The sequence below is a fragment of the Lactuca sativa genome, chromosome 9 (assembly GCF_002870075.4).
Source record: "Lactuca sativa cultivar Salinas chromosome 9, Lsat_Salinas_v11, whole genome shotgun sequence".
NCBI classification, from domain to species: domain Eukaryota; kingdom Viridiplantae; phylum Streptophyta; class Magnoliopsida; order Asterales; family Asteraceae; genus Lactuca; species Lactuca sativa.
Genome location: NC_056631.2, coordinates 48,626,392 through 48,638,593, shown reverse-complemented (window position 1 = coordinate 48,638,593; position 12,202 = coordinate 48,626,392).

Below are 12,202 nucleotides of genomic sequence, written 5' to 3'. Positions count from 1 at the left end.
CGGGCTGAAGGACGATATTAGTTTAGACTAGATAGTTTAGAAACGTGTAATAGATAAATTGTAATTAACATTCGATGATTAAATAAAAGAGTATTATTTATTAGTAATGTTACCGTCTTATGTTAATTGTTTACTTATTGTTTCATTTTGCATGTTTTGACTTCCTGAATAATAAGATTATTCAAACGGTCCACAGTCGTTCGTATGTTGGAAGTAGGTATGAATGAAGATTGTCATGAATTGGTGTGTAGATTGTCTAAAGTGTATTAGACATAGCAAAAGTTTGCTACAACGTTCATGATTGATTATGAACTTGATTTGAGCATTGTAATAAACCCACGCTAGCTGGAATCACTTCATGGAATTTATCACGAGTGATCGCAAGACGATAATATCATATGGTCTTAAAACCTAGATATATGGTTTATTGTTTGCTAATTGGTTGTGCATTGATAATGCATAAATGCATCAGTAACTTGATGTTATAAAATGCATTGTTGTGTATGATTTGATTAGTGGATAGTAAATGCATATAAGTCGAATTTTATCTGTTCCTTTTATCCTAAGAGGGTAAAAGCAATATCAGGGCCCCTCGATGATTTGGTTTGACTTATGTGTCGGGCCCGATCATGACTGAATTGATGTGTTCAATTAAGTTCTATGTCAAACGAATCTTAGATCGAGAAACAAATTGTTGGACAATAAGTATGACTATGTTCCATGTAATTATCTGCACGATATCTAGAATGGAGAACTATACGATCCCTTATCTAAAGGAAAGGTTACTGATAAGATCAGAGTTTGACAGCGTCTTTGAGAGCTACGATTGCTAATCGGATTGTATTTACATTTGTAGTTACAAGACTTATCCAAGTGGGAGACTTTTGGATTAGTTTCTAAGCCCATAACTATATTTGGTAAGTACTTGACCCGGTTGTGCATGATCCTTTTGGGTTGTCTTCACCAAAGCAACATGATAGGATGATTTATGAATAAAGAGGTTATTATTATGATTTATTAGTATGTTATATGAATAATATATTAAAAGAGAAATCATATAGTTTAATTAATATTAAACAAGAATTAATTATGTGGCTAAAAGAGATTAATTAAATAAAGGGGATTGGAATTGTCAATTGTGTGATAGTTGATTTGGGCTGAGAATCCTTTTGGTTTTAAGTGGTGGATGAATATTAGAGTGGGAGCCCATCTAATTTAGTCCAAGGCCTTTATTTTGGATGGTTCTTTGGACTGCTTAAGGCCTAAGCTATCCAATTAGGGTTTTGACTGAAACCCTAGCAGCACAAGTATAAATAGACCCCTTAGGCTTCAGAAATCGGCTACCCCTACTTCTAAGAGTACCAGAGCCGATTTCAAGAGCTTCCAACCTCTCTCCAAGATCATCCTCTTGCTTGTGGTGTTTGTAAGCCATTAGAGGAGTGACACTTGTGACTCTAAGCTCCAAGGACAAGAAGATTCAAGCTTTGAAGAAGAGGTAATCATCTAGATCGATTTTGTTATGTCAATTTCGAATTATACACACTAGATCTAGGTTTTGAAAGTCTTGGATGAATTGTATGTACAATAGAGAAACCTAGATCCAAGCATTAGGGTTTGCATGAGCACATAGGATGTTCTTTTGGCTCAAACCCATTAGGTTGACCCATGAAGTAAGGAATGGTATCTAAGGGGTTGTTTTGTATAGGGTGTGAGTAGAGCCGATTGCAGGAGTAGAGAGGTTCAGCTACTTCACCCGACATTTGAGGTGAGTTTTCCTCCAATAGGAACGGGTCAAAGGAACCAATGCCGGCCTGTTTATGCATGTTAGTATGCGTATTCTTGACCTCAGTCTGATGTCGGGGTTAGCCCGAGGCAGTTTATATGTTTTTCAGGTTTCAACACGATGTCGGGGCGGTACCCGAAGAATGTTAGTATGTTTGATGTCTTTGTGATTCTTGCATGTGTTTGTATTTGTATGTTTCCCGACTACGGTCTGATGCCGAGGCGGTTCCCGAGGAATGTTTGTATGCTTTACAGATTTCGGTCCGATGATGGGCGGGGCCCGAGGAACGATTGTATGTTTATGATTAGGCGGTTATGCTCATGTTATGTGTATTAGTAGGTATACTAGTGTGACATCCCCTAATTTCTCGGCCAGAAAAGACCGATTTAATTTATGCTTTTTAAAATAAAATCAGAGAAATCTTTTTAAAAGATGTTGCGGAATTGGTCCCCAAAACAAAACATGATAAAACTTTATCAAAACCTTCTTTAAGAAATGTATAGTTTCATTTCATATCAAAACCTCGGGATGTCATGTTCCGATATAGATCAAAAGCATAAACAAGATATTATAAGCCTTTCAATAGTTATTAACAACTACTGGCCTATAATCCAAAAATCTCTCATCATCCTCCGACTATGCTCGGGGCCCACTACCTGTAACATAAAAATCTGAGTGGGACAGGCTTGGGAGCCTGGTGAGCATATAGGGTTTTCAACCCACAATAATAATAAACTTATTAAGCTCACCAATCAACTATAACCCTGATTACCCGTTCCCGTTATCCTCACTTTACGTCCCTAAACACTTATCACAAAGGACCTAGCCTAAAGAATATCATCAGGATGGACACTACTGCTAAGGGGTTTCCTCAGCCATACATGTCCTAAAGGCAACCATGAGGGGGATAGAGTACATCGAATGAACACTCGTAGTTCATTACACCTACAGGTTGCGGGCTTCCCAATGTTCCACTGGACTATCTAGAAAGTCTGTGGTCGTCATCCAAACTCCACTAGATGACTGGATCTCAAATCACATCGAGGCCTCTCGTCATTTTTATTTTATCACACATCACTATCTAACCATGTTTTATCCAACATATTTGTAGATAAAAATACATATACAGTTTAAAACTTGTATAAAACATCAATTCAACAGTCACCTCAGTTAAACAATTAATATAATTACACGTAGCACGTATTTCATATAAAATACTTCATATCTAGGTGTAAGATGAAGGTGACTATACACTCACGTGATTTGATGATTATCAGATAGCAATTTGTTTCCTAAAACGATCGTTTCTAATAAAACCGGGAGTTTTATTAAGAAACCGGGTTCTACAAAGGTCGGGCTTTGAAACCGAAAAGATAAATTTTCTAGGCTTCTCGGGCACTTCGTGGAGTATTTCGGGGCTTATAATCGATATCGGGGCTTTGGGGGATGTTAAGATGAAAGAAATATGAGAAAAGTGGTGAAAATGGACAATTTCTTAAAATTATCCGAGAAGGCTCGCAACCTTCTATTAATAGGGGGAGGCTTCTGATCGGACGGTTGAGAAGCTCCCAGGTGGAAGCAGATCCGAAGGGGGCAGGTGGCTTCACACGTGGGCTACGCATGCGAGGGGCTCGTTGTCGCCTCCTGATTGGACCGCGGTCTAGTCCGAAGTAGGGATGGTTTGCAGCACCTGCGAGGGTTCGGACGCACGAGGGAAGAGGCACGCGTCGCATTTCTACTGGACCGAACCTCGGACTCGAGAAGATAATGACACGCGTCGCCAGGTGGCTTCGGTGACTCAGCCATTTCTGGACACGCGTCAGATGCGAAGCGAGGACACGTGGCCGAAGTCCACGTGTGCGAAATTCCTCGGTTTTGGGGATTTTTCTCGTTTTTAGCGCCAAAACATCTAAAATCAATAACTTTCGCATACGAGCTCCGTTTTTGATGTTCTTTATATGCACGCGTAGGTAAAATTACGCTCTACAACTTTTGTTTAGACTTCGTCGGCTAATTTTGACTTTAATTTTTATATTATTATTTTTAACAGACCAGTACAGGAAATCCGTTCAAAATTCATAACTTCTTCATCCGACGTCCGTTTTCGTCAAAATTTTTACCGTTGTGCTACTAATGACGAGACCTTCGATTCTCGTTTAGGTCGCGTCGGCTAAAAATCACTCGATCTAAAATTTGAGTTTTTAGTTGTCTACTACTAAGCTGGAACTTCGAAAAATCATAACTTCCTCATACGAAGTCAGATTTGAGCGTTCTTTTTATCGAACTTATCGGTTTAACGAATACTATGACTCTCGTTTAGATCACTAAGGCTAAAGAGTAGTTTATCAAAAACTCACTTTTTACGACATTTAGCACCGTGCCGGTTTTGTCGCGAAACTTCAATAGGTCATAACTTCTTCATTATAACTCGGATTTTGGTATTCTTTATATCCCCGAAATCCTTGTTTCGACCACTACAACTTTATGTAAATATATCGGGCTTATCTCACACTTTAATTTTGACGCTTATTTTTATTCTTTATTTATCACACATTTATAAATAAGTAATAAGCATATAAATTCACATAATATTCACATAATTCCTTTTCATTTCTTCAAAATGAGTTACAAAGGTTAACCTAGACTATAATGTCAATATTAATGCCTAGCCTAGAAACACGGGAATTACAACTAGTATGTATGCCGAGTTTTGCTCGATGTCGGGTGTGGCCCGATGCTGGGCGGGGCCCAATGTCGGATGCGGTCTGATGTCGGGTGGGGCCCGATGCCGAACAAGGCCGATGCCGGGCAGTGCCCGATGTAACCGGGAGGAGCCCAATCTATGTTATATGTCTTTATGTGTATGGTTTGTGGTAGTTTGGGGAGACTCACTAAGTTTCGTGCTTACAGTTTTCAGCTTTGGTTCTGCTAGTAAGGGGAAGAGCTCGGGATGACTGCATGGCACACACCACAGCTTCTAGCCTGGGAGGATTTACTCTGATGTTTAGACATATGATTTTGATATATTGGCAGATGTTATGATGTTTTTGAGATACACGATTTATGACTTTTATATCATGAATGATACTTATTGTCACACCCCGGCCGTCGGCGGAAACACCGAGTGGTGTAACGTCATTCTTTGTATCATAGTTATATAACATACATTGAACAGTACTAAATAAAATAAATACCTTTATTGATAGTTGAAAGTTACATAACTTTTTTTCTAGAACCTATTACATAATATCCAACAATAGTATACTTCTTAACGAACAAAAAGGTAATAGTAAAACTTCTCCTGTTTGAATACATACCAGTTTTTCAAGTTCCTGAAAATACATGCATTTTAAAAATACGTCAACATAAAGTTGGTGAGTCCACAGGTTTTGATTCCATATAAAAATAATACTTTTTCTGAGTTCAAAAGTATAGTTTTGAAAGTATCATTTTAACTCTCCAACGTTTAATATATATCAGGTATAATATTCTACTTATCAAATAAGTGTTATACCTAAACCTTTCTTGAACCTAGGGTATAAGTAGAGGGAAACTTATACTTAACATTAATACTTGTATACGACAAAGTATAATGATTCTAACAAATTGCTACCATGAGCCTGTAACCGCTGCTACGACACAATACCTCTGGTAAAACACAATCATGATTTCCATGAGAAACAATACACTCATGATTTCCATGAGAACAACACCGTACGCTTCATCGACACCGGAACAATAACAAGTAAAAGGATAGTTCATCACTTGCTTATGGTGGACTGTAGCTAACAATCACAAGTGGGGTGGTCAACCCGTATACTAATTATACATGACTTCCTCGCTCACACGGGATTAACGGTTACAGTTTAGAGGATTTCCACTAAGATCCCCAATCTTAGTTGATGAATACAATTACTCATGTAGACTTTGACGGCTTCCTATAGCTTTAACAACAAAAGCATATTCATGTCTAAAACCCTAAGTTACTAGACTATGCTTTTAAACATTACTCCTAACTTCATATATCATTTAGGCAGTATAACAGCTATAACTTAAAGTAAAACCAGGTTTTATCTTGACATAAAACCAATAACAACAACAACATATAAAATATCAAGTTTTATCTTATCATAAAACTAACAATAACAACATATATCATACCAAGTTTTATCTTGACATAAAACCAATAATAGCAACATACTTTATAAATTAACATATAGAACTTCCGAATATAAGTTCGGAACTATATCACACACAACATATATAGAATCCTAAGTATAACTCAAGATCTACATTTGTATAATAACATGCTAATAAGCTGATAATAGTTGTATATACTCAAGATATTATATTTAGAACAACTATATTCTGGTTAATATAATTGTCTATGTTGATATTAATACACTATCATATAGATATAATATTATCGTGTATACAATATTTAGCATGCGTTTTCCCCCAAAAATATTAGAAAGTGGGTCCGTGAAACTCACCCCAGTAGCGTGATTTTATGTAATCTAAGCAGAAACAGTCTGCAGTACGAGGTCGTCGGCGCTCGGGATGAAAGATGGCTTCCGTAAAGGAGAGAGGAGAAAGAATTTTAGGTGTAAGAATGGCTAAAGTCGGACCTGCTATTTATAGGAAGGATTTTGGCCTCTCACATCGTGAGTTTTATAAGACTCACATCGTGAGTCATGGTTGGTCACCCCGTAGACTTGCCATTTGTGTCCCTAGTTTCGGATGGTGTCCCTTTGACTCCTCATGACGTGAATCAATCCTTGCTCACGTCGTGAGTTTGGATCTTATCCCCTCGTAGCCTCGTCACACCTTCTAGATTTTGAGATGTGGCAAAATGACTCCTCACCTTGTGAATATCTATGCTCACCTCGTGAGTTCAATCAGATTAGGGTTTCTGACACCTGAATCTTCGGAAGGTCGTAGCTTTCACATATGAACTCCATTTTTGACGTTCTTTATATGAACGCGTAGGTATTTACGAGTAATACAACTCTCTTTAAGACTTCAATAGCTAATTCTAAGTCTATTTTAAATTCCTATTATTATAGAGATTTATATTGTTCGGTTTATCATAACTTCTTCACACGAAGTCAGATTTAGACGTTCTCTATATCTTTGGAATCGTATGGACATATACTTTGAGTTGAATTATAAAGAAAGTTCATATTTGTATTAGAATTTATCATAAACTACATAGTAATTTCATCACATTACTAATCACATTACATGATTGGCATAATCACATGTGATTGTTATTGACCTATTTTGACTAGTGTTACATTCTCCCCCCGTTAGAATCGGCCTTTGTCCAAACCCGCAGGGTTTTAAATAATCAGACCCATACCCTTATCCACCGAATCAACGAATATACAAACCCGCCCCGTAACTCAAAGGTTTTTTAAATAATTAAACACATTTTAATTAATTCCTAAAATAAAATTTCTTAAATAAAAAATGTATACTATATCTTAATACTTAAAATAACATTTTTTTAAATAAAAAAAATTGATTTGAAAAGGACATTACATACTCGAGGAATTTCAATCAGAACTAAAAATCACTATTGCAACAACTTTGAATTGATTTATGATTGTCGGTTGTAGTGATAGCGAATAGCAATTGCCAACTTTTTTCATGTTAGAAAATGATTTATGGAATTAGAAATGGATATGATGATTTCTTGATGAAAATAAATTGAATGACATTATGTTTCTTGATAGAAGTCTATAAGTTTAGAAACCGACTTATTGATTCCTATGCAAAAGCGTTTTTCTCTTTGGCCTTTGCCCTTTGGACTTTTGATTGGAATTAAAATTAACGTTAAGAAGTATAAAATATAAATGTATAATTCTAAAATTTATATGGGGCAGCTTATAAATTGAGCGGATCGGTGATGATCCATACCCGACCCATTTAATAAAAGGGTTAGCGGGTATGGATCGTTAACGGGTAACGAATCAAAAACTACGCCCCAAACCCATATAATTCTTAGGGGTTTGGATCGGATCAGGTTCAAAACCCACTCCATTTTTAGGTCTAATCGGGATGTTACAACTCTCCCCCACTTAGATTAGGCTTCGTCCTCGAAACCTACTGCGGAGAAAAAATTTGGATAATGCTCCTGCATCTCAGCCTCTGGCTCCCAAGTCCACTCAGTGCCCCTCCGGTGCTGCCATCGTACCTTTACCAAAGGTATTTCCTTGTTATGCAAAATCTTCACCTTCCTCTCCAGAATAGCTACTAGCCTCTTGACATAGTTCAGACGCTCATCAACCCGAATATCATCCAATGATACGACCGCATCCTCGTCCGATATGCACTTTCGCAGCTATGAAACGTGGAAAGTGCTATGAATCTGACTAAACTCCTCCAGAAGATTCAATCTATAAGCAACCTTTCCAACCCTGTAAACAACCCGAAATGGTTCGATATATCGAGGGCCCAATTTCCCCCTCTTCCTGAAGCGAATCACACCTTTCTAAGGTAAGACCTTCAGCAACACCATGTCACCGACCTGAAACTCCAAATTAGATCGGCACCGGTCGGCATAGCTTTTCTGCCAATTCTGATCAGTCTGCAATCTCTGCCTGATCTGTTGAATCATCTTTGTAATCTGCAGAACCACCTCGGTCTGACCCATGACCCTATGACCAACCTCGCCCCAACAGACTGAGGTGCGACATCTTTGCCCATACAAAAGCTTAAAAGGCAGAGCACCAATGCTGGAGTGAAAATTGTTGTTGTAGGAGAACTCTACAAGAGGTAGGTATGAGTCCCAACTCCCACCAAAAGCAATAACGTATGCTCGCAACATATCCTCTAGAGTCTGAATGGTCTGCTCACTCTGGTCGTCGGTCTGCAAATGATAAGTTGTGCTGAAGTATAGCCTTATGCCCAGTTCCTCATGGAAATTCTGCCAAAAAAAGGAAGAGAACCAAACATCACGGTCTAAAATAATAGAGACTGGAACCCTAAGGCGAGCAACGATCTCGCGAATATACATATCGGCCGACGAGCTCTCCCAAATCGCCAAAAAATTGTCACTCTTGGTCAATAGATCCATGATGACCCAAATAGCATCAAAACCTTTTGCCGTCTTCGGTAACTTGGTGATGAAATCCATCGATATATATGCTCCCATTTCCAGATGGGAACCTCTATAGGCTGCAGCTTGCCATGCGACCTTTGATGCTCGACCTTGACCATCCTGCAGGTCAAGCACCTCTCAACGTACCAAGCGATTTCTCACTTCATGCAAGGCCACCAATAGCTCAACCGCAAATCTCGATACATCTTGGTGGCCCTCAGATAGAAAAACGAGACTTATGAGCCTCCTCTAACACAACCTGTCTGGCCCCACCAGACACAGGAACCCATACCCGACCGCAACGAGTCAACAAACCACGACTGTCCGGAACAAACCTGGTGATCTCGCCCGTGATCCTATCAATCTTCCAATTTTCTTCCCGAACACTCTCGGCCTGAGCCTCCCTAATCAATCCCACAAGTGGAGAATCCACTGATATCCTCATACATGACACCCCATCAGAAGGCCCGACATACTTGGGGATCAAGGCATCCGCCACCGTATTCTCTTTACTTGGATGGTAAAGGATCTCGCAGTCATAATCCTTGACTACGTCCAGCAACCTGCGTTGCCTCATGTTCAAGTTCGGCTAATTCATAATGTGCCTCAAACTCTTGTGATCTGTGTAGCTAGTACAGCGGACCCCATAAAGGTAATGTCTCCAAATCTTGAGGGAAAAAACCACCGCCCCCAACTCAAGATGATGTTTGGGATATCTCGTCTCATGCGGCTTTAGCTGTCGTGAAGCATAAGCTATCACTCATCCTCTCTACATAATAACTGCCTCCAAGTCGGTGATGGACCCATCATTGAAAACCACAAAATCCTTGATTCCCTCAAAGAGGGTCAAAACCGGGGCCTCTCAAAGTCTTTGCCGAAAGGTCTCAAATGCTAACTGCTGCTCAGGACCCCACCGGAAATCCACCACTTTCCTTGTCAAACGAGTGAGGGGTACTACAATCTTGTAGAAATCCTGAATGAATCTCCGATACTCCGATAGTACCCTGCCAAACCTAAGAAACTCTTGATATTTGATGGAGATTTCGGAACCTCCCACTGCATCATCACCTCAATGTTGGCCGGATCGACCAAAATCTCATCCTGGTTGATGAGGTGTCCAAGGAACTGAACCTCCCGTAACCAGAACTTGCATTTTGAGAACTTAGCATAAAGCCATTCTCCCCTCAAAACCTCTAGAAGCTTACAAATATTCTCCTCATGTTTCTCTCTGGTCTTGGAATACACCAAGATATCATCAATAATCACGATGAACGAGTGATCGAGCATCGGCCTGCATACTCGATTCATCAAATCCATAAATACCGCAGGCACATTGGTGAGCCTGAATGGCATCACCACAAACTCGTAATACCCATAACGATTTCGGAACGCGGTCTTCTCCACGTCCTCCTTCCTCACCTCGACCTGATGGTACCCAGACCTCAAATCTATTTTGGAGAACCAAGATGCTCCCTGCAACTGATCAAAGAGATCATCAATCCGCGGAAGGGGATAATGGTTCTTCACCATTAACTTGTTCAACTCTCGGTAATCAATGCACATTCGGAGTGAACCATCCTTCTTCTTAACGAATAAAATTGGTGCTCCCCACGGAGAACTGCTCGGACGGATGAACTGCGTGACTAGCAGCTTCTGCAGCTGAGATGACAACTCCTACATCTCAGGAAGCGCCAAATGGTACGGTGCCCTAACCATCGGGGCCGCACCTGGAACAAGGTCAATCCTGAACTTGACTTGCCTCTCAGGATGCATACCGGGTAACTCCTTCGGGAATACATCAGTGAACTCCCTGACAACCGGAACAACTACAACCGACACCTGATCCCCAACCCACGTATTCACCACATAAGCCAAATAACTTGTACACCTGTGTTGAATATACTGTTGAGCCCTGGCTATCGAACATAACCTTGAACCCATCCTTGTGCCCTCTCTATAAATAACTAGTTCTCCCCCACTTGGGGTTTGAACTACCACGTGCTAACCCTCGCAGTCGATCATGGCACCGAAACAACTCAGTCAATCCATACCCACTATCACGAAGACATCCCCCATGGGAATAGGAATCAAATCGATCAGGAAGGATACCCCGAAGATCTCAAGAACGCAACCCTGATAAACTGAAGAAGCAGAAATCTCGTGTTCGTTGGCAGTAGAAACTTGAAACGGACACTCCAACTCCCCTACGGGCAAAGCAAACTCCCTACTAAAAGACTGCGAAATAAAGGACTGACTCGCACCTGAGTCAAACAATACTAAAGCATGCAAGGATTTAACTAGAAATGTACCTACCAAAGGTACAAATATATGAGCATAAAACAAACATAAACAATAAGATAAGGGATAGAAACATACCAGTCACAACATCTAGTGCTGCCCTGGATTCCTCGGCGGTAAGCTGGAAAGCGTGACCTCGAGCCCTCGGGGGCTCCGCCTTTCCCTGACTCCTGTTAGTGATCCTCAATGTAGTTGGCAGTGGAGCCTGTACCAGCCTGGCAGTGAGCGATGGATAGTTGGCCTTCACATGTCCAACCTGGTCGCAATGATAACAAATCCTGGAATTGAGTGTTGGAACCTGTTGGCGGTAATCTCTCGTCATGTGGCCTTACCAGCCACAATTATGGCACCCAGACAATGATCGATAAACACCCTCATGCATATTGCCGCACTTCCCGTAAGTGCGGACCTTTTGGCCCCCAGATCTTACATCAAAGGTCTTAAACCGCTTTGGCGCAGGCTACGACTGCGTCGGGGCCGGCCTCTGCTCTCTCGTCTGCTGATCAATCTCAATCTCAATCTCACGCCGCCTGGCGGCCTCCTGCATCTCCAATAATGAGCATTGTGTAGAAACAAACTACCTGATCTCCGTCTTGAGCATGCTCAAGTATCGGGTCATCTAATCCTGCTCAGATGCAGCAAACTCAGGGCAGAACATCACTCTCTCCGTGAACATCTTTGTGATCTTTATCACCATCTTAGAACCCTCTCTCAAATCTAGATACTCATGTGCTAACCTCTTACGCTCCACCATCAGAACATATCGGGATCGGAACATTTGAGAAAACTGATCCCAAGACACACCAACTCTCTTCTCAACAGAATAAGAACTAGTAGAAAGCCTCCACCAATCCTTCGCTCTGGACCTCAGAAGGTTCAGAGCGCACCTGACTTTCTAGTCATCATGGCATAAACACATGAAGAAACATCCCTCCACATCAGATAGCCACATCATGGCTATGATCGGGTCTTGAACTCTGTCGAAATTCAGGGGCTTCATATTATCGAAGTCCAGA